Consider the following 27,029-nt stretch of genomic DNA (forward strand, 5'->3'; position numbering starts at 1 on the left):
CCAGGCCTGGCAGGCCGTGGTGTGCTCAGGACACATGACCTGCCTGGGTAGTGAGTGCCCGGAGTTGTCTCACCCCTGCCTGGAGGTCTCCCTCCCCTCCAAGACGAAGCAGGCTTGTTCCTGGAGGATATAAATCGACAGTTTCAAAGGCTTAATCCTTCTATACTTACTGCAAACCCATACACACGCGGACATAAATTTTTTTTTCCTTAGGAAGAGAAAGAAGGCTTTTCATCGCATCATAAAAACGCTTTATTTTTCATCTCGGAGAGCCTGTCTGCTTAGCTGCGCTCGGGAGCCCCAGAACGACTCAGAGTTAACACTCCTGTGAAAAACTGCCCCCTCCACAGCGGCCCGAGGCTCAGACAACGAGGACAGATTTCTTCCCGTGCCGTCTGCGTGTGTCCAGGAGCCATCAGTCTCAGCCCGAACGGGCCTGTGCCAGCAGCAGGGCTCGGCCACCGCAGCCAACCCCAGAGACATTCAGCCAAGGAGACGACGTGGAGGCATGGGGGGCCGGAACCGAGGTGGGGGGGAGATGGTACACTTTCACAAGTGTGAGCCTGCTGTTGGGACCTGCAGACCCCAGTGCCCCGATGCCGAGCTAGGTTCGGGTGTGCATCCTTCCTTCTGGGGCCATCAGCAGCCTCCAGGCTCCCATGGGGGTTCTCGTTGCAATCACGCTGCATCCACTCATTCCCAGGGGAGCACAAAGGCCTCTCTGTATCTCTGCTCCTCCGTCGGGGCCATACTTGCCTGGTCCTGGACAACGCGTGTGAGCGGAAATGAAGACGGTCACTTGTGGGCTGGAGCATCCAGAGGGACCCAGAGGCTCCAGGGCTCCGGCAAAATCAGAGACGGCAGCCTCCATCAACCTGAATTCAGAGCAAAGGGTCAGACATGGCAGTACCGGCCACAAGGGACCAACCCACGGTGAGAGCTGGAGAACAGCTCGCCCTGGGACCCACCAGGTCTGGGCCTGCAGGATGGTGGCCCCGCCCCTCCTGACGGCCACATGCACCACAACACTGCACCATGGGCCTGGGTCTGGGTCCTGGGTCCTGCGCTCACTAGTGAAGGAAGTCTGGGCGAGTCTCTGACCTGGAGGCTGTAAAATGAGAGTAACAGCAAAACCTGCTGCCTGAGCATCTTCACAGGGCAGAAGGAGCCGAAGCATCCTTCCCCTTCACCCGCATCCGGCCCAACACACCTCTCCACTCCTGAGTCAGAGCGCTTCCACTCTTCCACCAGGAGCCCATCACCCAGCCCAGCCCGTGATGTGGTGCTTGCTGAGTAGTCGGTGTTCATGGAACCTGAATTCATTGATAGTGTGTGTGTATCCATGAAGTTCTGCAGACGAGCAGGGTGGCGAGCTACACCAGCGCCCTCGCCAAGGACCACAGACTCCAGTGTGTCAGCAACAGAACCTCCCTTCTCACTGTTCGGGGTCTGGGGTATCTTCTTCTCAGGACACCAACCCTATGAGGCCGGGGCCCCACCCTTAACGACCTCATCTAACCCTGCTTACCGCCCATATGTCTAAACACAGTCCATGGGGAGTAGGGTGGTGATTTTGGGGTGGACACAATTCGGTCCCAGAGCACGCACAGCCCAACTCACAGAATCACTGAAATGGTTACCGTGGCCCCAAACACCCCTCCGCAGGCAGCGGATGGGTAATATGTTGTGCAGCCACTTGGAGAGGACATAGGGGAATGTCTGGGGTTCCAGAAAGTCCCGGTTCATACCCGTGTGCCATGGACTAACTCATGCCTCCCCACAGATCCACATGTCAAGGCCCTCATTCCCTGTGCAATATTTGGGGACTGGCCATTGGGGATACATAGATTCTGAGGTCACAGTGGTGGGGCCCTCCTAATGGGATTCGTCCCCTTGTAAGGAGAGACAGGTGCGGACCTCCTCCGGGATCCCTCTGTCCCGCAAGGACTGGGCGGAGAGGCAACGGGCGGCGGGCCGGAGGAGGCTCTCACCTGCATCCGGGCTGCACCTGCACCTGCTCTCAGACTTCCAGTCCAGGGCACAGCAGTGCAGCCACCTGGGTTGACAGAGGTCCCGTGTCTGACTCTACAAAGACGTCCTGTAGAACCCAGGGCTCTCCCCTCTTCTGCCTTCCAACAGCCCTGCCTGGGCCAGTGCTCTGCCTCACCCCTGCACTAGGCAGCCCCACCCCCTGTGACCCGGGCTCCGGGCTTGCCAATGCCCGTGCCCCGCTGCCAGCTGGGCCGCCTCACCTGCCCCCCCATCCCTCCCTCCGCAGCCGACAGGTTCCCCTCCCCATCGCCCTGCGGGGCTTCTCAACAGGAGCCTCTTCCCAGCCCCAAGCCAGAGATGCAGATGGTGCCTCTCACCTGGACCCTCTTCCTCATTTACAGGCCTGACACCTGCTCCTTGATCCTGCATCTCAAGGAAAAAGCACTCTTTCCTCTGACCCAGATTCTGCACCTCTCATGGCCCGTCAGAAGCTGGGTTTTGCCACCAGCAACACTCTGCAACATGCTCGTGGGTCATTTCCACATGTTTGGCCAAGGTTGGAAAATGGATATTTGCATATAGGTCCTCTTGTGGATGTGGCTTCATTTCTCTTGAGCAGAGGAGTCAATGACAGGGGAACATGTGTGTTTACGGATCGGAAGGGCAGAAAGGCTGAGGTGGCTGGAGGGGGCAACCGAGTCAGAGAAGCGGCACACACAAAGCACGGGGGCCTTGCTTCATGAGACCGCATGGCAGGAGCAGGGCGAAAGCTCGTCCAAGCTTTCAAGTCACACGCAATGCCAAGCGACCACAGTAGGTAAGTGGCAGAGCAGGGATTTGCCTCCACTGGAGGAGTCAACTTTCACATTCTCACCCATAAAAGCATTTATAGTAATGCCTTCTTCGCCGGCTATCGTCATGATCAAGGGTGATGGGGGGTGTTGAAGCATCTGGAAGAGCTCTGTGCACGCTCTGGGACAGAGAGGGGCACACAAGCATCCTGCTGCACCCAGACCCCCCAAGGTCTGTGAGTATTGGCAGTGATGGATGCCACACGGCCCCGTGGGACAGGGAATGGCACCGACGCCCTTCCTGGAGCCAAAGCCACGCGGGCTGTACATCACCTGTTTCTCTGGTGTCCTCCCCCCGGGGCCAAGCCAGAGCTTCTGTGTCTTCTCTCCAACCTCAGCCAACACAGCAGCACAGCTCGTGAGGTTTAACCGCCCCAAACTGATGGACCCCATGGGAGGGTACAAAGCCAGGCTTGAGACAATGGATGGTCTGCTCCTTGGGGATACAGCACCCCCAGGAGACATATTATCTATGCCACACAGGTGTGCCCATAGTTGAACATGGTGGTTAGGACCAGTGACCCCGGGGCACCCGGGGTGCTCAGTGGGTGAGCGTCTGCCTTTGGCTCAGGGCATGACCCCAGGGTCCTGGGATGGAGTCTTGTATCAGGCTTCCCACAGGGAGCCTGCTTCTCTCTCTGCCTGTGTCTCTGCCTCCCTCTCTGTGTCTCTCATGAATAAATAAATAAAATATTTTTTAAAAGAAAGAAAAGAAAGGACCAGTGACCTTCGGCCAAGTGCCAACTCTCCTGGGCCACATTTCCCATCTGTACTGAGGCCTCCATGAACACTCCAAGACAGTTTTGCCAACCCCGGCGTCCCCGGCACACAACAGAGGCTGAGGCATGTGGGCACCCGACTTAGCACCCGTGAGGGAACGAGCCCTCTGCCTGCACCGTCCAGGAAACCATCTCTCGGTCCTGAAGTTGAGTGTCGAGCACCCAGACCCAGGGAGGTCGAGCTGGTCAGTGATGCCACTAATATGACAGCGGGGTCAGGCTGGAGGATGCCACGGCTCCCACCGTGATGCTTGCCTGGGTGAACAGGCAAGCAGTGGGTCTGCAAACGGGCTCGGGGTCAGATGGGGGGGCTGAGGAGCGACTCTAAGCAAGCCTCACTCCCGACACCCTTGTTTCTTACCCAATAGGCTTATTCTACGGATTAATAAATAAGCCAGGGGCTGTGAAACCCTTCACACAATGCCTGCTGGCACACCACTGTTGCTCAGCTGATGCTGCTTACAATCCCCAGAGTCATTAATAACCGTCAGGAAGGGGCGCTCAGCACGGGTTATCATCCCGTAAGTGGCTAAGGAGCATCATCCTGCGTCAGAGCATCGGTCGGAATATCTCCTTCCTTCCCTTTATGCAAAAAGACAAAGCCTTATTCAATTCAGACTCCAGCAAAGAGCTCCATGGGAGCCTGGGAAGGTGACAGGTCTTCACTTCCATTCATCTTCCCCGGGGTCGTTCCTCTGACGCAGGCAGCAGGGTTCTCTCTGCTCCATTCTGGCTCCTGCCCACCCGTGACCCTGGCCTCTGCCACCCGCCCAGCTCCCTTCCCATGGGGTGGTCAGCACCTGGGTCTCATCCTCCACCGCCCACCCCGCCCCCCGCCACGAGCCCGGCCTTGCCCAGTCGCTTCCCTCCCCACTTTTCTTGTCCTTCCCACGCCCCCAAGAAACACCACCAGCCCCCCAACCTGCCTGGTGGACATGACTGCCCGCAGATGGCCCCTGAACGCCTCCACCGGGTGCACATCCTGTCTGCAGCCAGCAGCCGTCTCTGTGTGCTCTGGCGCCCAGCAGGGCGTCTGCCAGCACTTTAATCATTGTTATGGCAGCTACGACGCGACTCTGGAGAAGTACAGAAGTGTCTGAAAAGAAACGGGCATAATTACCCTGACACAACTCAGCAGGGACCCGCAGCTTTGGGGGTCATGGGCTCCCCGGTATGTTAATGTTAGCATAAGGAATTATGCCCACGCAGCAAACTGGCATGGGGGGCGCAGGAGGGGGTAGGAGGGTGCCACAAGAGGGATTCGAGCCTGCGTGAGGCTAGTGGGGATGGGGACACACGGGGAAGACCCGTAAGACCCCCCCTTCCTTGCCACCAGGTCAGCTGCAGTCGCTGGGCTCCACGGATCTCTGACAGCCAAATCCATTGGAAGAGAGCAAGTCCCTGAAAAGTCCTAAAAACACTGCTTGGACACTCAAGGGTCAAGCCCCTGGTCCTGAAGCAGTAACGGTGGTCAGGGGACCAGGATGTGCCTGGCTCAGACCCCGCAGACACAAAGGGGAGCTGGAGGTTGGGGAGGGGTCACAGCCAGACAGGGGCAGGGCGGGGGGGCATGGATGGTGAGAGCAGCAGCCAATCCCTGCTCCCAGGCTCCCTACCTGGGCCTTGGCCCTCTCCTGGGTGCAGGCAGGCCCCTCGGAGATGCCCAGCAGGCTGACCTGTAGTGACCCTTCTCCCTGGCTTCCTCCCAAAAAAAGGTAAAATAGCGGGAACGCATCCCTGGGTGCTGTCTACGGGGTGCACACTAGTCTCATGGCCACTGGGTACTCCTCCCCGTGGAAGGAAGCTTGGCAGGCTTGCAGCCCAGCCACTCAGAGTCTCACGGGCTGTTTGTGTCCCCCCAAAGTCCAGGTGCAGCCTCACCCCGCCACGTGCTGGTGTCTGGAGGGGGGGTACCGGTTCTCGGGTACAGGGGCTAGATGAGCTCTGGAAGGCAGGACCCACGAGGGGATCGGAGCCTTTGCAGGAAGAGACGTCTTCATGTACGTGTGCGCACACGCGTGTCCTTGACCTGTACACACGCACGGAGGATGCCACGAGGACGCGGCCACCTGCAAGCCAAGGAGGACATTCTCATGGGGACCGCGGGGGGCACCAATCTGACATGGGACGTCCGGCCTCCGGGATCCCTGAGAAAACAAATGTCTGTGATGTTTCTGTTTCTGACGAAGACAGGAGGGCAGCTTTACCCCCGTCCTGTCCGAAACCTTGCCAAACCGCCCCGGACCCTGGTGGCAGGAACCAGAGTTTCGGATCCAGGGAGAGGCTCACTCCCATCTGTCTTCCCAGGCTCAGCAAGACAAGGAGGCTACACAGGTCGGTGTGGGGGACACAGCGCCCCACTGGGGGTCTCTGCAGGTGCCTCCTCTCTCTGGGCCTCCCCCCGCACCCTTGCACACACACCAGGGTCCCTTCCAGCTGGGACAGGCCAGGGCTGGGACAATGGGCAGATGGGGCAGCAGATGCCGATGTGTGGCCCTCACCTGTCCCCTTCCCTGCCCCCGGGGGCTCGCGGAGGGGCCTGCAGGGGGGCAGCACCAGGGAGACCAGCACCCACCTGTCCCTGTGTGTCCCCCAGCCTGGCCAGGGTCATGCCACTGATAGAATTTCAGGTGCTTCGTCATACTTGTTTGAGTAAATATCATGGTAAAGAGACATGACATTTCCGGGGCCAGTCTTCAGCATTAATAAAAGATTCCGAGAACAGGGTGACCTTTTCACAAAGGATTTGTAAATGCCAAAAACTACATAAAACCTCTCTTTCTGAGGCAGACAGGATTGTCACAGCTCCACTTTGATTCCATGACATGTGAGACTGGGTCCTGCTCTGCATGCCGGCGGCGGGTGGAGCTGTGGGCACCACACACAGTTGGTCCTCTGCCACAGGGAGGAGGAGGAAGGGGAGGAAGCAGAGCTTGGTGCAGGGGAGGGCCAGCCCTGGAGCACTGCGGGGGCAGGTGGCTGGAGCACCTCGCAGCCACTTATCAGCTTCACAGAGGACAGAGCATCTAAAGTGCCGTCCTTCAGCCACCACGCTGGACTGCATCCATTCCGGCCGAGGAAGGAGGAGGAAGCAGGGGTGCAAGTGCCTCTGAGTGGCTGGCCGGCCTCCAGGAGCTCTAGGCTGGCCTCCTGTGGACATGCCCTAGAGCCCAAACCACCCTCCCCATCCGCACGTCACGGATCCTCAGGAGGCAGGATCCACACGGGCCAAGAATGTGGGCTCTGGGCTCCCCTAGGCCCAGTCTGACTGCCCCCAAGCCCCAGTTCCTCATCCGGGCAAAGGGACTTCCTTCTGAAGGGCCAAGCGGTGACGCGGTGACATTGCCGGGTGCAGAACAAGGGACTCATGGAAGGAGCGTCCTTGCCAAGGTGCCGCCTGGTCCTGGGTCCCCTTCACCTACCCCTGTGTCCAAGTGTGGGGCAGGCACGGCCCTGAGCTCTTCCCAGCGTGGATTCTGGGGGCGCCTGGGTGGCTCAGTGGTGGAGCATCAGCATTCGGCTCAGAGCGTGACCCCAGGGTCCTGGGATCGAGTTCCACACGGGGCTCCCCACAGGGAGCCTGCTTCTCCCTCTGCTTGTGTCTCTGTCTCTCTCTCTCTCTCTCTCTCTCTCTCATGAATGAATAAATAAAATCTTTAAAAAAAAAAAAAAAAGACGCATTACCACAGAGGACGTAACAATACACATTGGTGACACGAGGCAATTGTCCAGTTAGTGCCAGTAGAGCGGATTTCACAGCCCCCCTCGCATCTCGACACATGAAAGGCAGCATCTGGGACGTGTGCAAGCTGCTCTTCGGTTCAATGCCATATTTTCGGGCTATTGTTGATGGGCCAGGCCACGTGCCGAGCAAAGGGCAGCCCCACATAGAGAAGCCCAGTCCCTGCCCCTAACGGGCCCCGGAGTCATGAGAGATGAGTCCTTACAACAGGACTGCAGGTCAGGCAACACAGCTCAGGAGCCCAAAGAGGGTGAGAAACTTGCCCCACATCACACAGCTGCACAGGGCAGAATGAAGGCCAGGGCTCAATCTTTGCCTTCTTGATGCCACTGGTTAGTCCACCTCACGGATGTGAGCTGGGCCTGATCCCTACTCACCTTTCAGGTGGGATGGCACCGTCGTGGGGGAAGCTGAGCAGAGATGCAGAGAGCTGACTGGCAGTAGGGTGGTCGGATGAAGGAGGGCAGGAATCGAGTTCCGCATCAGGCTCCCTGGAGGGAACCTGCTTCTCCCTCTGCCTGTGTCTCTGCTTCTCTCTGTGTGTCTCTCATGAATAAATAAATAAAATATTTTTTTAAAAAAAAACACTGCATATTTGAAAGGTGTTCAGGAAGTAAGCCTTAGAAGTTCTCCTCGTAAGAAAAATAAAATGTGTGCAAGCCACACCAGGTGGCTGGGCTGGGCTGGGCTAACCAGGTCACAGATCGTTACGTTGTGCACCTGATGCTAATACAATGTTACAGGTCAGTTATGTCTGGGAAGGAAGGGAGGGAGGAACCTGGCGGGGCTCTGGGATTCCAGTTCTTCCCGACGTTCATTACCACAATCCAGCTCATTTGCCCTGTTGGCGAACGGGAGTGTCCCTGGGGTCAGCGAGGCAGCTGGCACCATCCCCCGTCTGGACAGGATGGGGACGTGCTCCTGGAAGGTCCTGCAACCTGCCCCTCATCCCGCCCAGAGAGAGCATCCGTTAAAGATGATTTGGGATCAATGTAGAGGAGGGTCTCTATTTACAGGTGTGGGGTCTCCGCTCTGCATCGTCCTCATTGTCATCCATTCACTGTTGATTTAACAGAGACACGTGGAAGGATGCCTGTGCGGCTCAGTGGTTGAGCATCTGCTTTCGGTTCAGCTTGCGACCCCAGGGTCCTGGGATCAAGTCCCACGTTGGGCTCCCTGCAGGGAGCCTGCTTCTCCCTCTGCCTGTGTCTCTACCTTTCTCTGTGTGTCTCAGGAATAAATAAATAAAATCTTTAAAACACACACACACACACAGAGACACGCAGAGCCTTTGTTGTGACCCAGGTGTCTCAGGGGCAGGGAGACGGTGGGAGCAGGACAGACGTGGTCCCAACCCAACGGCATTCACAGCCCAGTGCAGAAGACAGGCATCTCAGGAAGCTGTCGGCCCCGGGGATGATTGGCAGGTGCAGTCTCCCAGGAGCATGGGGCTAAGGAGCCCAGCCAGGGGGTGCGGCGGGGAGGCAGGAGCGTCCACACGGGCAAAGAAAGGCGCAGTGCCCAGGGGAAGGGGTGGTGTAGGAACAGGTTCTAGTTAAGGCAGTAACATGTGCAGAAGTCCGAGTTTCCAAGAGACCAGGGATCCTACAAATAGAGTGGTGTGGCCAGAGCAGGGACAGAGGTGGGTGAAGCTGCCGAGCGCCGGGCTGGGGAAGACGAGAGGAAACAAACTGTCAAGTGTACGGAACCCAGATCTCATCCTCAGATCAGGATCCTCAGATCCTCAGATGAGCGCCTGGAGGAGTCTGAGCAGCTACCGCGGTCAGGTATAGGGAGAAGCGTCCAGTTGGAAAATGGGTGGACAGAGCAGAGCCTGCAGGTAGGATGGGGTCTGCAGTCCGGGGAGAGCTGGTGGTGAGAGGCAAGAGTCGTGGCTCCGAGGATAGAATGCTCAGAGATGTCAGCAATGTAACAACAGGCGCTGGGATGGGCCAGCTGCTGGGATGGGAGGGGCACTGGCCAACCACAAACCCCCTGGAGCAAGGCCAAAGGGGCCTTGCAGCCCCAGTTGGGGGTCTGAACCAAAACCATGTCCGTCTGAGTAAGTCTGAGGAGGGAGAGCCCAGAATTCAAGGAGGGTCGCCAAGGGGGCTCAGGATGTGCTGGGGAAGGAAGCTCAGAGGAGTCTGCAGAGGGGGAGCCCACGCTTAGCCCTTGATGGGGGTCCCACCACCCCTCCCCATCCACCGTGGTCTTGGGTCCTCCCAGGAGGACCAGAGGGCACAGGAGGCACACACGCAATCCCTGAGGTCCCCAGGCATCTGCTGGGGGGGCGGGGTGTCTGACACACAGACAAGGGAGCCTGGAGGGAGCGGCCCGCCCTGACCGGCACGCCCGGGTGAGCATCCGCCACAAGTGGCTGCCAAGAAAGCAATTGTCTTCCCCGACTACATTAATAGGACTTTAGTGTCAGGATCAATGTGGCTGAGAGTCCCACTGCACTCAGCACTTGTCAAGCTGCGCCCGGAGCACAGATGCTGCAGGAAGCTGGGGGCTCAGATATTCCCAGGGCGGCGGCAAGGGGATGCTTCCCCATACTAGCTCTAAAAGCCCTGTGCTTTCCCTTTGGGGTGACAGTGGCCCCACTTCGGCAGCTGCAGGGTCTGTCTCCCCAGGGATGATCTCGGAATTGCCCCAGAGGCTCTGAAACAGGCAAGAATGCAGGTCCAACGTTGGCCACATCACCTTATTTTATGGTAAGTCCCGACTTCAGATTTGTATGTGAGATCTGATGATTTGGGGGCCCCTGAGGGGCTCAGGGGTTGAGCATCTGCCTTTGGCTCAGGGTGTGACCCCAGGATCCCAGGATTGAGTCCCACATCAGGGTCCCCATAGGGAGCCTGCTTCTCCCTCTGCCTGTGTCTCTGCCTCCCTCTCTCTGTGTGTCTCTCATGAATAAATAAATAAAATCTTAAAATAAAAAAAAAGAAATCTGATGATTTTGAGGTGTGGCTCTAAATGTTCCTAAAAACCCCCGTATAAGTCAAATGTCATCTGTGGACTGGGTCGAGCCTGCAGCTTCCACCCTGACCCCCATGACTTCCGTCCATCCAGGACCTCTGGACAGAGACCACGGGGGACGGTGCCACCTGTCCAGGTACCCAAGTGCCCCCGTAGGGGGTGCTTCCCAGGGTGGGCCTAGCATCTGAGCTGGTAGACTGAGCAAAGTACATTGCCCACCCCCACTACCCCAGTGGGGACAGGCCTCCTTCCAGCCCACTGAGGCCTGAACAGAACAGAAGGTGGAGGACAGAGGAATTCACCCCTGCACCTGTCTCATCCCCTTGCACAGGGAGCTTCTCTCTCCATGAGCCTACTCTTCACCATAAATGATTTAGTAATTAAACGACTGCATGCACGTCCAAATCTATCCCTAGGCATGTCCCGTTGCTCTGCCCCTCTGGGGATCCCTGCCTAGCAGGACCTCCCTTTGACAGATGAGGACAACTGAGGATGGGCACACATAGCTCAGCACCTGCGACCTCCGTTGAACTGCCCTTCCTCTGCTTTTTCCCCAAACACAGCCTCTCCCTGATCCCCGAATTTGACCCCTAACACCTGAGCCCCTGTCTTTGCACCTAGGATCCCAGTGCCCTGAGACACTGAAACACTGGTGAACTGTCTCCCTGGGGTCCCCAGCGTGATGTTAGCCCTATGCAGAGACCCTTTCCCATGACCAGATCTTGTCTCTCTGGGGCTCATCCCAGGACCCTGGGGTCACGGCCTGAGCCAAAGGCGGACGTTCAACCGCTGAGCCACCCAGGTGGCCCCAGTCAGATGAATCTTAAGGCTATGAAATCAGGGGTCAGGAGAGCTGTGCTCCTGTCCATTCCGAAGAGATCTTTACCCCACTGCCCCCCCGAGAGGGCTCACAGCCCCTCGCGCCCTCATCGAAGCATGTCACTCAGCCCCTGCATCTGATTCGCCATCTCCTTTCCAACACAGCGACTGTGGTTGTGACATTGTGCAGATCTGGATAATCCAGGATCATCTCACTTTGAAATCCTAAACGTTATCACGTCAAAAAAAAAAAAAAAGTCTCCTCCCTTCCTGACAGACTCGTCTAGCACGTGGGCGGGTCAGTGGTTCCAACAGGCCTGCAGACAGACAGAGTGCCATGTGACGGAAATTCAGATCATGTGCGTGCTTGTGCGTGAGTGTCTGCATGGACAAGTGAGCGTGTTTGCACGTGCCACCATGCGAGGGCCGTGTGCTGGCCCCCAGGTATGGCTTCTGCTCATATACTCACATGCACCGCTGCCCGGGCCCTGCACTCAGAAATGTGGGGTTGGCATCTACTCCGGCCCCTGGTCATTCACCAGATTGGATTAGCTGTGGGCAGAGCCCATTGAACAAATGCACCTCCTAGCCTTGATTTACTGGAAGAAAACAAGAAATGTTTTCCTTTCTGGGAAGGTATCACTCTCCGCCAGAGCTTTCCATGCTACCAGTCTAGGGCCAGGGGGTGTGCTGCTGGGAATCCCAGCGTCAGAGCCCCCTGGACCAACAGCAGCCGCGGCCGGGAGCTCATTCAGCCCAGGGCCGACGCCAACAGGCAATGCCACCTGCTTGGAGAGAAACAGGCACCAGGAGCCTGGACCCCAACTCCAGGGACCCAGGAGTCCGGGGACCCGCGAGGCTGAGACTGTCACCAGCAAGCAACGGGGCCTCCTTGGGTGCCATCTCCCCAGCCCCGCACCCCTGGGTCCCACCTTGAGCAGGAGTTCTGGGTGGAGCCGCACTGGCCAGGAAGCCGCATCAGAGCCAAAGCGTCCATAAGTGAGTGGAGCTTGCGGAATCGGGCACATGCATGCGGCTCAGGGAGCAATCTCTGGGTTCAGACTCCCAGCTCCATCACTGCTCACTAGCTTGAGGATCTGAGCTGCTCTGTTCCTCAGTTTACTCGTCTGTAAGATGGAAACTAAACCAAAATGAAAAGTAAACCTACCTTGTATGGTTGTTAAGGAAATTGATGGGATGCTGTGGACAAAGCCATTCGCACAGTGCTTAGCTGGTAACAACACCTGCACAGCCTCACCTCTGCCTTCCCCGGTCTGGGATTGAACCTTATGCAGTCCTGTGGGGAGGGGCAGAGGGGCCACTAAGCTAAGCAGGACAGTCAGCGCATCCATCCCGCGGCAAAATGAAGATCATGGTCACATAGGCCCCAGAAAGTCCAGCACACAAGCTGGGCTTCTCTCTCTCTCTAGGCAAAGGTCCCGGGAGCTACTCCCAGGCTACAACACACCAGCTCAGCCCCCAGTTCCTGGCCAGGCCTGAGTGGACAGAGGAGGCCGGATGCTAGGGCGGGAGGAGCAGAAGGGTCAGCGTGGCCTCAGGCATGTGACATCCTCCCCTCCAGCCATGGCTTCTTCCTCTGTCAGTGCAGCAAGAGTACAGCCATGCTGAGGGCAGCAGCCATCCCCTATGCTGCAATGGAAAATTTGGAACCTCGCCTTAACCTCCCTCATTGAGGTTTGCTTGCAGAGCTTTCCAGCAAAGAGCAGAAGCAGAAACCCTCAGGTGACGCCCACAGAGAACAGCACCTCCAGCCCGCTGGAAGTAGCTCAATGTAACCAAGCTCACCAGGCCTCTGGAGAGACAATTCTGTGCACCTGAGTTTCCCTGTCCCCTTACTGGTCACACGTAATAAAAGCCCCTTGCTTCCCACAACAGACAGGTGTCCACTGGCTTGTTGCTTGCCACGTGGTGAACCTGCTGCATTCGGTAACAGGCCACTATCCTCTGGGCACGTTGGGCCAGTTGCAAACAACAGAATCTGCCATCTGAATGGTTTCACCTGAGAAGGGACTTATTAGCGTGGAGACAAAACTGACCCTTGAGGCACCTGGGGGGCTCAGCGGTTGAGCCCAAGCTCCCTGCCTCAGACCTGGAGTTTTAGGTTCTCCCCACCTCCTCCCTGCCCTGCTCGGCTCTCCCAGGTCCCCTCCTGGCCTTCACAATCCACCCTCCTTCAGCGCCACCCACCTCCCTGCCCAAACCCAGTTACCAGAAGCCCGAGAAGGAGCACAGTTCAATGGGAAAATCAGCCCAAACAATTGTCTGACCAAATTGACTTGTCAGTCACCTGCCCAGACAGGGCCCGGGAGGATCACCTGATCTCCACAGAGGAAAGAGTGATTTGTAAGCTTTGAGGCCAGGAGGAAAAACACCCAGAAAAGGCCCATCACAGCGAGAATGGCTCAGGCTGGGTTTCCATAGCAATGCGGGAGAAGCAGGGGGAGCACGCACTACCAGCATGACTCAGAGCCGCACCAGCCATTGCCAGCTCCACGCCACCCGGCAACAAGGGCCCCCTCCAAAGCCACCCGTCCCCAGACCCTGAATCAGAGCAAACATCCTCCCGGAATCCCTCTCACCCCTTCTTCAGGGCCCGTGATGATTTGGGAGAGAAATCCTCAAATCCGGTTCATATGACACATTCAAAATCCATGTGATCTCCTCATCAAGTCGCTACTCTGCCCTAAGCCTCGTCACTGAAATAAGAATAAAAATAGTCCTTCTGCATGGCACCTTTGTAAGCGTTAAATAGTATAACATGGGACTTAATACATGGGAACAGATCTACCTTCAGTTTGCACAGCCCTCTACAGTTTGCAAAAAGCTGCACGCCCAGTATCTCATGGGAATCTGCCCTGACACCCCCATCTTGGCTGGTGCGGGGGTGGGTGTAGCGCCTCATGATTTTCCTGAGGTCCTGCCGTGTGGTGACAGCACAGACAGGTCTTCACAAGTGACTCAGGACTCCCCATCGAGCAGGCTTTTCAAACTATTATTTAGATGTTTGTGGAAACAGTTAAATTGTGAAGAAGCAAACATGAAACATCTGATTCAGAAGATAAGATGTCAAGTGAGTCCAGTGTGTTGGTAGAGAAAGGGCATAGGGCCAAGGGCAGGTCCTGGCACACAGGCTCTGCGGGGCAAGCAGAAGCATACGGGGAAGGCAGGCTGCCAAAGCAAAGCAGTAGCTGCCTCTTTCACCTGGTTTTCCTCTATGTTGGACACTGCAGAGTGTTTACGCTGGAAAATCCTGTGTAATCTTCCAGAAAGTCTTATGCAACAGGTGCTTCTTTCCGTTAGAATGTTAGGTTGCAAGTAATAATATTTTATTAAAAAAAAAAAAAAGATTTACTCATGAAAGGAGCCTCCAGCCAAGAAGATGCTGTAAGTTCATGCTCTGGGATCTCCCTCTGATCCCAACACATGGCACTCATAGATAAAATATAAACAGTGAGAACAGAAAGGACAAAGCTAAATTCAAAGGCAAGATAAATTTCTTTCTGGACCAATGTTGTAGAAAAACAGAGAAAGGATTGGCTGGGTTGTAGGTGTGTTGGGAGCCAGGCAGAGGGGGCTGGGAGACCTGCCCTGTGGGGTACAAATGCCACACATAATGCAAAGATTTGATGCAGACTTGCTGGGCCTGGCCTGGGGCTCCCTGACAGGGAGGAAGTAAAAAACAGACCATACTGTGCCTCAGTCCAGGGTTGGGGTCCATCTGAAGTCCCAAGGGTAGGAAGATGGGAGAAGGAAGGTGCAGCCTTCCCACCGGGATCCGGGAAAAGCAGCCAAGCTGATGGATCTGCATCCTCTCCCACCTCCTCAAAGAACTGCCCCCTTAGCTTCATGGTGAGCCTGGGTACAGGGCCTCAGTGGAAAAGACCACAAAAGTGGTCTCCATGTGGCAGAGCGGATGGAGGGGATTCCCACTCAACGTAATCCCACAAAGCCAAGTTCTGAAACTTGGGATCAAGTCTAGCACTAAGAAAAACAGCCAACAAAGCCAATATTCAGGAGGCTAATTCACTCCAGACCAACAATGGGAATGCCTGGGTGGCTCAGTGGTTGAGTGTCTGCCTTTGGCTCAGGCTGTGGGGTCCCTGGGGTCCTGGGATTGAGTCTCACATCAGGCTCCCCACAGGGAACCTGCTTCTCTCTCTGCCTGTGTCTCTGCCTCTCTCTGTGTGTCTCTCATGAATAAATAAATGAAATGTTTAAAAAAAAAAAAAGGATTAGAGCAACCAGAACATAACTGCTTTGAATTTTTAGGATCCACAACGGATAAAGGAAGAAATAACATGAATAATAACCATAAGAAATTATGAAACAAAAGCAAGCAGAAATGAAACAAGGTCAGAGCTATTTTTAAAAGAAGAGCCTGCTAGAAATGCCAAACACAAAGCAGGCACTTAGGTTATCTTTTTCAGTAGAGGGGATAAATACAAGAGGACAAAGTCAAAAAGAGAATCTCCAATGAACACATTGGAGAGTGGCACTGTTATAGTGACTCAGAATACAACTCAGAAAATTAAGGAAATAAAACTATGGAAGAGTTGCCTCTTTGATTCTGGCTCAAATACATGTCTAACCTGACTCCCAGAATTACCAGAAAACAATTTTCAAAGAGATAAGGGCTCCAGATCTTCCAGGAGTGAAGAAAAATCTGAGTCCTCTAATTGAATACATATAGAAGGCTAAATAAAATACACCATCAAACCACATCTAATAGTGAAACTAAAGAACATTGGGCATAAAGAAAATGTTGGGGCACCTGTATGGCTTACCCAGTTAAGCATCTGACTCAATTTTGGCTTAAGTCATGACCAAGTTGGGCTCCATGCTCAGTGAGGAGTCTGAGATTCTCTCCCTCTGCTCCTCCACCTGCTTGTGCATGCTCTCTCTCTCTCAAATAAATAAATTAAATGTTATTTTAAAAAACTATCAGGAAAAAAGCAAAAAGCAAATTAACTACAAAAATAAAACAACATAATGATGGCAGACTTCTTAATGTCACAATGGACGATGGAAAGAAATGGAGTCGTACCCTCAAAGGGCTGAACAAAATAATGGTGGTCTAGACTTACATCCCCAAGCATTCAAGATCGTAAGTGAAATCAAGACAGTTCCAAACACAAAAAAAAATTGTTTACCACCCAAGAAAACTAACCAAAAGAATTAGCAAAGATTATATGTCAGCCAGAAGGAAGTGAAATCAAATGGGAAACGTGTGAGTATCCCATAGGAAACAATGCGGAACTTAGAAATCGGTAAAATATTTTGAAAATGTGTATTGATCACCAAATAATGCCATTTAATTATTATGTAATTACTAAATTATAATAATGGGTAGACAAAAGATACAGGAGTTTTATGGATAAAATATGTCAAGGTCTTCTCTAAGGAGAATAGAAATAGTAATGAAAGACCTTTGACTTTTTCAGAAAAATTAACAGTAAAAAGTAAATAAGCACTAAACATCAAAAAAGTTGTTGCAAAAGAATAGCAATAAAATGCATCATTTCTGCCCCAGCAGGAGAAGGGAGACATGGGGGAAAGAAAACTTTGCCAATCTAACCACAAAACATACTACTAAAAAGTAGAAAACAAAAGTCATGAAAAACACAGACTAAAGAAGATAAGCATAAGACACCAATAATCACCAAAAAATAAATGTAAGTAGATCAGATTCACCTGTTACAGACTAACAGGCTATCAAGTTGGACTTTTTTTTTTAAGATTTTATTTATTTATTTATGGGAGACACAGGGAGGGGTTGGGAAGAGAGAGAGAGGCAGAGACACAGGCAGAGGGAGAAGCAGGCCCCGTGCAGGGAGCCCGATGTGGGATCACGCCCTGAGCCAAAGGCAGATGCTCAACCGCTGAGCCACCCAGGCGTCCCAGGTTGGATTTTTTAAATCCAAGTATGCGTATCACTTACAAGTGACAGGGAAAAGTTAAAATAAAGGGACATATACACACACACAAACCACTACCAGGTAAAGATTATAAGGAAGCAAAAGGGCACCTGGGTAGCTCAGTGGGTTGAGCATCTGCCTTGGACTCAAGTCATGATCTCAGGGTCCTGGGATCGAGTCCTGCATCAGCCTCCCTGCTCAGCAGGGAATCTGCTTCTCCCTCTTACCCTGCCTCTCCGCTGCTTGTGCTCTCCTGTGCTCCCCTACCCCTGTCTCTTAAATAAGTAAATAAAATCTTTAAAAGAAAAGAAAAATTAAAAGTAAATGAGCTCCTTACCTCCCTGGAGAATCTAGGAAAAGAACATCCAAATCAAAAAACAAAATAAGAAAAATGTCCACAGAAATTAATCGAATGGCAAACATATTACAGAGGATCAAACCAAAACATGACTCTGGAAAAAAAAAAAAAAAAAGTAATGAAACAGACAGGGCTCCAACCCGGAAAAAAGATACAATAAGGCTTGAAATCAGCAAAACAAAAAGAAACATAAAAATTCCTATAAATAACTTCAAAACAATAAAAACACAATTTTCTAGGAAAGCTTAAATGATGAGAACTGAGAAAGATTTAGAAAACTTGAGCAAACCAATCAATCATGTGTTACAAATAGAACAGGGAGTCAGACATCTTCCCCTTCCCGAAGGCAGCAGAGCCCCGCTACAGAAGTGAGCTTCAGAAAACCCGCGGAAGATGGGTAACCCCGATTTTACACAAGCTGTTTCACAGGGTATGAGATGGGGCAGGGGGGTGGGTTTGAGCTACTCATCTTACAAAGCTGGTGTGACCTTAGCTCCAAAACCAGACAAGGACAGTATGAGGAAGAAACCCAAATGTTCAATGTTTTTATTAATATGGATTTTTTAATGTTTATTTATTTATTTATTTATTTATTTATTTTAAAGAGAAAGAGAGCACAAATAGGGGGAGAGGCAATGGGAGGAGGGAGACACAGACTCCTCACTGAGTGGGGGAACCCAATGTGGGGCTCGATCCCAGGACCCCAGGGCCACAACCTGAGCCGAAGGCAATCGCTCACCCGCTGAGCTCCCCCGGCATCCTAATATTTGTCATTAATTTCAGCTGATACGCTTATCTGCATAGAAAAATATGACCTAGATGCTCGTTGAGGGAGGGAGGGAGGGAGGGAATGACACACAGTCTGGTCCGTCTGGTTCAGGCAGAAACAGACAGGAGAACCTGACGTTCCCCAGGACTCAGCTGGGAGGGAGGTGCCGGCTGGCCTGCTCATCCGACCTTGCCGCTATGCAGCCCCCAAAGTCAGGAACGGCCTTTCCATCCTCCTGGTCCTGCTGGATTTTAATTGCTGATATTTTTTCATCATGGGTATTTTGCATTAACTTCGGTTTTCAAATACTGCATTCATGATTTTTTTTTCAAGATTTTCTTAAAGATTTTATATATTTATTTGACACAGAAAGAGAGCACAGGCAGGGGGAACAACAGACAGAGGCAGAGGGAGAAGCAGAGTCCCCGCAGAGCAGGGAGGCTCCATCCCAGGACCCGGGTTCATGATCTGAGCCAAAGGCAGACAATGCACCGATGGAGCCCTTGGGTGCCCCCAACTATTGCATTCGAAGATCGTTTGTCTTGGTCACTGAGTTTGGGGTGGCCCCCTGCAAGTCCACACGTGTGTGGCTCTCCCGAGCCTGCCCCAGCCCTTCGGAGGCCACCCACCCCCACCAAAGAGGGGATACTGAGCCTCAGGGCTGAGAGGCGCCTGATCTATTCAGGGATCCCCTGCTTCAGTGCCTCCCACGCACACGTCACTGCCATCCTGCGGGCAGACGTGACAAGCCAAGGCTGACAGCCCTGCTGTCTGGGTCTGAGGAGATGGAGCCTTCTCACTGCAAGTGCGAGCAGGCTGGTTTCTTCCCCAGCCATGGGGGGACAGGGGGCAGAGAGGAACCCAGCCGTCACCACGGGGTGGGGGGCAGGGGGAGGTCACAGTCCACAGGGATACCCACCTCCCACCTTCTGAAAAGCAGCCACACTTACCCAGACCCACAAACCCCCGACCCCACCACCTCCCTGCTGCCCCAGCCCAGGGCACCAGCGTTGGCTGAGCCCCTCCTCACAGGAAACAGGCAGGTCCTCTCACGTGGATATCAGATTGCAGCCACCTCCCGCCCCGTGACCTGGGAGCATCGCTTGGAACCTCCCTGCCATCTTCTGCTTCCTCATGTGCACACAGGGGACCCAACACCTGCTTCTGGGTGTCACGGAAGGCCCCTGTAGGGATGCTGCCCACAGGAGCTGGGCTCGACACCTGCCCCACAGTGGGCTCCACGCGCAGCAGCCACAGCCCTCGACTAGCAATCGTCAAGGCTATTAAATCAGGAGGACACGAGCTGTGTGACGTCAAGGGGGGTGACACGGGTGATCACTTCACTCTGACAGTAGGGTTTTAGGCAGAGACGGTTCAGAAGCTGGATTTGAGGATGTGAGAGTCTCTGCTGGTAGAGAGGGGCACAGGGATGGGCCTCCCCGCCACCCCGAGATGGACAGGCAGACCTGGAGGGCAGGGTGGGGCAAAGGGCACAGGACGGTGGAGGGACACCCACAGTGGTGACCCCACAGATGGCTGAGGGGCAGGATGGGGCAAGAGTCCTCGGTGGCCATTGGGGGGCGGCCCCCAGAGCCCATTACCTCTGTCCACTACCCATGACCCAGAGCGTGAGCTCCCCGAAGCAGATGCTGGTGGGAACCACGTCCTGGGCCCCGGTGCCCCCCACCCCTGCACCCCATCCATTGAGCCAGCATACCAGCAAAGGCTGATGCTCCCCCAGCAGGAGAGGACACCCCGCAGTCCCACACCACTTGATTGCATTCACATCGGGGCTCAGCCTGACACGCAGCTCCTCTCAGGTCTCAGGCCTTCAGACTCAGCCAGAAGCTAAACCATCAGCTTTCCTGGCTCTAGCTCAGCGACTCACCCCGCAGGCTGTGGGACCTGTCAACCTCCATAACCACGCAGCCATTCCTTGTAACATGTATGTGGGGTGAGTGTGCATGCATCCCAGTACATGCAGCTGGGCCACGGCCTCTGCTCACACCTGGAAGGGCAGGCAGAACATGGCCAGGAAGTCCTCTCTTCTCCCTGCTCCCAGGACCCGCAATCCCAGGTGTGGGCTTCTCCTTGCATTATAGCAACAAGATTTAAGGTGTAGGTTTGAGCATTAAGGGAGAAAACAGACAGCATGACCTCCCGGCCTCTGGTCTGAGGCTACTGGGGCTTGAGGAGCTTGGAAGGGGGAAGCCATCCACGGGGTGCAACCGGTTGGCTTGCACTTCTGGACAGCCTCGGGCATCCTAAGGACGGAACAACGTCCTGGAGTCCTGCAATCGTACTATCCTTGCCTGGAGAAGAGGAGGCATGAGACAGGAAGAAGAGGGTGGGAGTGGACCCCCAAGCAGCTGCCTGGAAGGGACATACGGGCCCCTGTCTGCCCCCTAAGGAGAGACAGTCTGCTCCATAAGGCAGCAGCACCAGGATGGTCCAGGAGGACTTGATGTTGTAAGGACTGTCCTCAGCCAGCAAAGCCAAGGAGGCCTGGGGCGGGGGCGGGGGTGGGGGGCTGGTGGCCACCCAGAAGCGCCCCCTGCAGGTCTGTGCGCAGAGCACACACCAGACACCAAGCGTGGCAGTTCCCTGGGGAAGGAGATATTGCCGGAAGCCCAAAGCAGGGACCAGACCAAGGGAATCACACAGGTCGGAAGCCAGATGGAGCAGGGCTACAGGCCTGGCCGGGGCAGATGGAGGTAGCACCCCCATCGGCACCTCCAGCAGCCCTGCTCGGCCCAATGGGCTCACGTGGTCATGTCAGCCACAGGGCAAGGACGTGCAGTCCTGCAGTGCTTGGTGCGTGATGGTCTCAGGAAGCACCAGGGGAGTTTCCAGAGCACACTCCATGAGAGGGAATGGGAGACACATCCAGGGCAACATCCTGCTGGCCGGCGGAACCCAACCCATCCTGTCCCCTTCCATCCTGTGCAGGGCCTATCTCCCAAGAACTGCCTCACCCATGCCCCCAGCTTGGCCAGCTCAGACACCAGCAAGGGGACCAGCAGCCAAGGTCATGCCTGATGGCAGCCCCTCAGTTCAGCTCCCGACTCACTCCCATGTGGCCCATCAGCCAAGCCAGGGAAGACCTGGACACGGCAGCTCAGAACCAGCAACCTTCCCACTTGGCGGGGGCCACAGAAACCTTGGCAGGTGCCAGCACACAACCCAACAGGGAGTCCATCTGGAGGACTCGGGGAACCTGCTCACTGGGCCAGAGTGTCAGCAAACTTCCAAGCGTCTACTCCATCTCCCTTGACGGACGGCACCCAGCTGGCCCATCACAGGGACCCACACCAGCCCACCCCAGAGCGCTCCACTGGACAGAATTCTTCATGGTCTCTCCCGTAGCCACTTCACCGCTTCCGCTCAGACACCCTGTCATAGTGACCATGGTAATGAGCACGCAGTGTCCACAGAAAGACAAGTTACGTGCCCTTTAAGACAAGTCATCCCATCTATCCCTACCGAAGAGCCGTCTCTGGGCCCGGATTGATGGCGAAGGCAGATTGTCGGTGAACTGCTCCGCTCCACACAGCCCTGATCCTGGCCTTGGAGGCAAGCATGCACCCACCTAAGTAGTGGCGACAGCCAGCACGGGAGCTCACCAGGCCCGGAACCGCTGTGACTCCCCAGGAAGCTCACACCGCAGCCTCACGCAGGCCCTAGGGTCAGGGAGGATGTGGGGCGGCGAGGGGGGCTGTGGCAGCTTAGCTCCAGGTTTCAGAATCCCCCTTTTTTTTTAAGGAAGGAAGGATTTCTTTTTTAAGATTTTACTTATTCATGAGAGACACACAGAGAGGCAGAGACACAGGCAGAGGGAGAACCAGGCTCCCTGAGGGGAGTCCGATGTGGGACTCGATCCCAGGACCCCAGGATCACTCCCTGAGTTGAAAGCAGATGCTCAGCCGCTGAGCCACCCAGGTGCCCCCAGAATTCCCTATTCTGCAAAGGTTCCAAATTTAAGGTGGATCCAGGAGGAATAGGCAGGAGAGTCAGGAAGCAGAATAAAACACCGGCCATTATTCCCCAAAGGTCCATGAAGGAACCCCATACACAATGTTGCAACAGCCAGCTCATCCTGTGGGCGCAGGTGGTGGCCGGAGCGGGGAGGTGAGGGGAGCATCCGGCCTGCCTCCTCCAGCTCCTGCAAGAAAAGGGTGCCGGCTGGCCTCTTCTCCCGATTGGACGCCATGAGCAGCACACACAGTCAACAGCATGCTGGCAATTGTTGCTTGGCAGGCACCGCCAACAGTGAGTACTGGTCGATGTTCTTGTTGATGGCAGCAAGTAAGACACAGTGAAATCCTTGCTAAGTTGGAAGATAATTTTGAATCCCGGGAGCGTTATTGCCTTTGTTTGTGACATAACCAGTTTTCTGACAGCAACCTTGAGCCATGAAGAAGCAGTGAGTTTAATTTTCTGAATGTCTTTCTCCTACACGAGCCTAGACAATCAACCATAATATGAATCAAAGCCTGATTTTAGCATCTGCCAATGCTGTAGCATAAATACTCCCACTAGGGTGCTCATTTAAAGCAACCAACGTGATATCCCTGAACATGCGGTTGGGAAGAGATGTGATTGGTGGCACGTTGTTCGTTGTATGGTATTTCCACCATATGCATTCAATAGACATAAAAAAAAACCCAAAAGCGTATGTGATAATAAGACATAACAAAATCATCAGGAAGTGATGAGTTCTGAGGACATATCACCTTTGTTATTCATGCAATTTACTTAATATGAGTTTATATAATTAAACTTTCAGTGGTGGCTGTGTTTAACAAATGGATCACAAGATTCCTGAAAATTTCCTAATGAGCCCCACATGTGGGGACGAGCCAGCTATGGCACTTCCCTGGTTTCCGGTTGTCTTCATGGCTTGCGGCCTGCATTGGCTCTCCCCAGTCCGAGGTCCGGGCTCCCCAGTGGCCGTGAATCCCAGTCACAGTCAATCTGTCCTTTGTTAGCATTTACTTGCTCATTCATTCGTTTGCATACTGAGCATTCTGTGCTGAGCCTCAGGCAGGACACTGAGGGCACAGGAGTAAAAACAGATGCTTTTCCTAAACACGGTGTGGTGCCCTGGAATGGATTCTGGGACAGGAGGGGAAAAGGGGGAGGGCAGCATTAGAAAAACTGGTGAAATCTGAAAATAGTCTCTAGTAGAGTTCATGGCATTGGGCCGCAGAGGACACCTTTCCTCATTTTAACCAAAAGCACCTAGTTCTGTGACATAATAACACCAGAGGAAGTGGGTAAAGGGGGCACAGAAACTCTCTGTTTACCTCTGCAACTTTTATGTAAAAAAAAGATTATTCTAAAATGAGGTGGGTTTTCTTTTTTAATGATTGATATATTTATTTGAGAGAGACAGAGAAAGCGAGCAAGTAGGATAAGGGGCAGAGGGAGAGGGAGAGAATCTCAAGCAGACTCCTTGCTAAGCACAGAGCCCAGGGTAGGGCTCCATCTCTTGACCCTGAGATCATGACCTGAGCCGAAACCAAGAGCTGGATCCTTAATCAACGGAGCCACCCAGGAGCCCCAAAAATGAGTTTTATTTTTAAAATGTGAAAAAGAAAAAAAGAGCGAACCCAGATGCTTCCCATCCCCACCAAGGCCAGGGCCAGTCAGATGAGGGACAGGCCAGAGCAAGGCAAGGCATCTCTTCTAGGAAGGAGGCTCAGGAGTGAGCAATTGCTCAGAATTCAGAGCAGAAACTAAGCCCAGAACTTGAACATACTGAGGCCCCGGGCTCAGGACCTGGTGCTTGGCTTGTCCTTGCATGCAAGTGGTGCTGCTTTGGGAGAATCCAAATGTCCCGAGGGAGTGAGATGTGCACGTTGCTGCTTTTGCTCCACGTTGGTGACTCGTTCTGGGAACACTTGGCCTGGTCTCCAAGGGAAACTCTAAGGAGCCACCACCCATTGCCTCTTGGGACAGCGCAGCCACTGGACATTTGTCTGGCCATAGGGATTGGCTGCTCCTGCTCATTGATAGAGGAGCAGGAAATGAGGCTAAAAACCACCAGAAGGGACAGGAAAGAGTGGAGAGGCGGCCTAAGCTGAAGTAAGGGAGGGCTAGTCTTGGCGCCATGCTTGGCCGAGGCTGGCAGATCCCCAACTACAGCCCAGCGGGTGATGTGTGGCTGAGAACACACATGTGGACCGGGCAGCTGTTGCCTCAAGAGTTGCTGTGGGGAGCACCTGGAGCCACAGGCAACTCACAGGAAGAGAATCCCCGTCCCTGCAAAGAAATCAGTCCAGCGATCCAAACCAGTAGGTGCAGCATCTCACACACAGATGACACAACATCACGTAGTGCTGGGCCACGGGTCGTGCTTCCCAGTCCTACCAGCACAGGCACACGGAAGTCAGACAGACCATGCTGGATGGAGTCACCCTAAGGTTGTTTTTTAATGATCCAAAAGCTCCAAGAGATTTGCTGAGCTTTTTAAAAATACGGCTAGCTGAGGGGTGCAGCAAGGGGAGTTTAACCACATATTTTTAAATTTATTTATTCCTGAGAGACACAGAGAGAGGCAGAGACACAGGCAGAGGGAGAAGCAGGCTCCCTGCGGGGAGCCCGATGCAGGACTCGATCCCAGGACCCCAGGGTCATGACCTGAGCCAAAGGTAGATGCCTAACTGACTGAGCTACCCAGGTGTCCCTGAACCCAAGACTTTAAAGCGTATTTGACTTTTTCTAAACAGAGACAAGAGCCTTTCGTTGGTGGCTGCAGCTTGAATCTGGAAGACAATGCTGTAAGTAGAAGAAGAAGGTGGAAAAGCAGCTCAGGCTGTTTGCAGATCCTCGGGCTGGGCCCTTGCTGGGCTCTCAGAAGCATCCTTTTCCAGCACAACTGTGCTCTCTCTCTCCCTGGACAAATAAGGACTCAGATGCCTGGTGCCCTTAAGTTCTGTTGCCCAGAAGTGTTGGTGAACATCACAAATTTTGAAGGTGATGGATGTGCAAGGGCAGGGAGCAGATGGCGCCCTCCCTGAGGGAGAAACTCCAAATCCTCTTCCTCCACATGCTCTCCGATAAGTCCAAGGTCATGCCTCTCTGACCTCAGAGTGGATCAGCCAGCTCAAGGCCTGCCATCCGCCCAGGCCTGTTAGTGTGTGGGGACCACCGGGGACCCCTGGGCAGCAGGGGTACTGGCCACAGCTCACCCTGCAAGTGCAAGGAAAGAGATGAGAACTTGGCATCAAACAGCCCTGGGTTCATTTCTCAGCTATCCCCATTGCTGGCCGAGGGCCTTGGGCAGCCCACATGGCTCTTCCTTGGGGCCTCAGAGTCCTCACCTCTTAAATGGGACAATAGTAACAACTACCTTGTTAGGATGTTAATGCCCATAAAGTGCCTAGCACAGGGTCTGGGCTCAGAAAACACTCCAATAAAGCGAGCTGTTGGAACGTGCCCAGCACTTAGTTTCTGAATCCTCTCATCCCATTCTCTGGTCGGACCTCACAAGGCCTTTATGAGGAAGCTGAGCAGATATGTGCGGCCCCAGCCTCAGACGGGGACGCCCAGCAGTCCTTCACCCGAGACCACCCAGCATCAGCCGTGGGGCCAGTACCGAAATCTGTACGTGGCTGCTTTAAGTTCTGAGATCATGGCTCCCTCCCTCTTCCTGAGGGTGCCTCTGCCCCACCCCCCACCTATCAGCTGCTGAAAGGGATCAGGAGAGATGAAATCCCCAGGCCCTCCTCACTTAATTCACTTTAGGTGATATTAAAGAAAGCTTCTTTGAGGGATAACATGGCCCAGCTCTTTGCCACCATTCTCCCTGGGAAGAGTTTCCATGGAGAGAGTGCCTGTGTCTCCAGAAGGCCAGCCCCTGGCTCCCTCACCAGGGAGCTGCTATGCACCACTAGAGCAGGAGAAATAAATCCGCTTCCAATCTGCTTCCCCACAGTCCAGAGCCCAGGAAGGACCCACGGCTCCAGCCCCCCATGGAGGCTGGTTGGGCACGTATGAGGCAGGATGGGGGTTTGCGGGGAAGGCGGCAGAAAGGCAGCTGCTGTCATGCCCGACGGGGGTCTTGTGTGCTCTAGAGAAGCTGGTCCCATTCAGGGGAGCTCCTCAACCTGTACCAGCAGATGAAGGGTCCCTGCTGACTGGTGTCAATGGAAACCACTACCATCCATCCTGTTCCCTGATGAGGGATGAAGGCCTGGACCGCTGTCCTCGTCAGCACCACGGAGAGCTGCCTGTGGGGGCGGGGGGGGGGGGGGGGGGAGGGGGGGGTTGCTCTAGGAGAGAGCTGAGCTCTGGGCCTGGCAGAAGAGGGAGGGGGAAAGAAAGGGAGAGAGGGAGGGGCAGGGGGAGGAGAGAAGGGAGAGAGAGAGGTGGGGGCTAGGAGGGAAGGAGGGGAGGGAAGGAGGAGAAGGGAGGAGGAGAGGGAAGGAGGCAGAGGATGGGAGAGAAGAAGGGGAGGAGAAGGGGAGAAAGGAAGGAGATGGGGGAGGGGACAGGGAGAGAGGGAAGGGTGGGGGCCAAGATGGAGAGGGAGGGGAGGGGAGGGGGAGAGAGGGACAATGAGAGAGAGGGATGGAGGAGAGAGATGAGGAGAGTGAGGGGGGTCATGCAGGGAGAAGAGGGAGAGAAACAGTGAAGGGCAGAGAAACAGAGACAGAGATCTGGCGACAGTAAAGGGCAGAGTGAGGGAGAGACCAGACCGGGTCACCAAGACCACACAGGGAAGGAGAGGGACCAGGTAGAGACCCTGCTCCCCAGGTAACCCCTGGCAGAGCTTCTTCTGGGCCCTGGGACCTCGC

The 27,029-nt window shown here is 54.4% G+C and overlaps 1 long non-coding RNA gene across 1 annotated transcript; it reads right to left on the minus strand.

Moving 5' to 3' along the window:
* Positions 1-234: 234 nt before the first annotated feature.
* On the minus strand, positions 235-13,472 carry LOC140594713 (uncharacterized). The gene is made up of 9 exons (XR_011995871.1): positions 13,396-13,472; positions 12,424-12,462; positions 7,742-12,306; positions 6,198-7,276; positions 5,504-5,691; positions 2,370-4,718; positions 1,992-2,056; positions 969-1,108; positions 235-875 (listed from the first exon to the last, which is right to left on the minus strand). It is a non-coding gene; the product is annotated as an uncharacterized lncRNA (long non-coding RNA).
* Positions 13,473-27,029: the final 13,557 nt, after the last annotated feature.

This window comes from Vulpes vulpes, chromosome 12 (assembly GCF_048418805.1).
Source record: "Vulpes vulpes isolate BD-2025 chromosome 12, VulVul3, whole genome shotgun sequence".
Classification (NCBI taxonomy): domain Eukaryota; kingdom Metazoa; phylum Chordata; class Mammalia; order Carnivora; family Canidae; genus Vulpes; species Vulpes vulpes.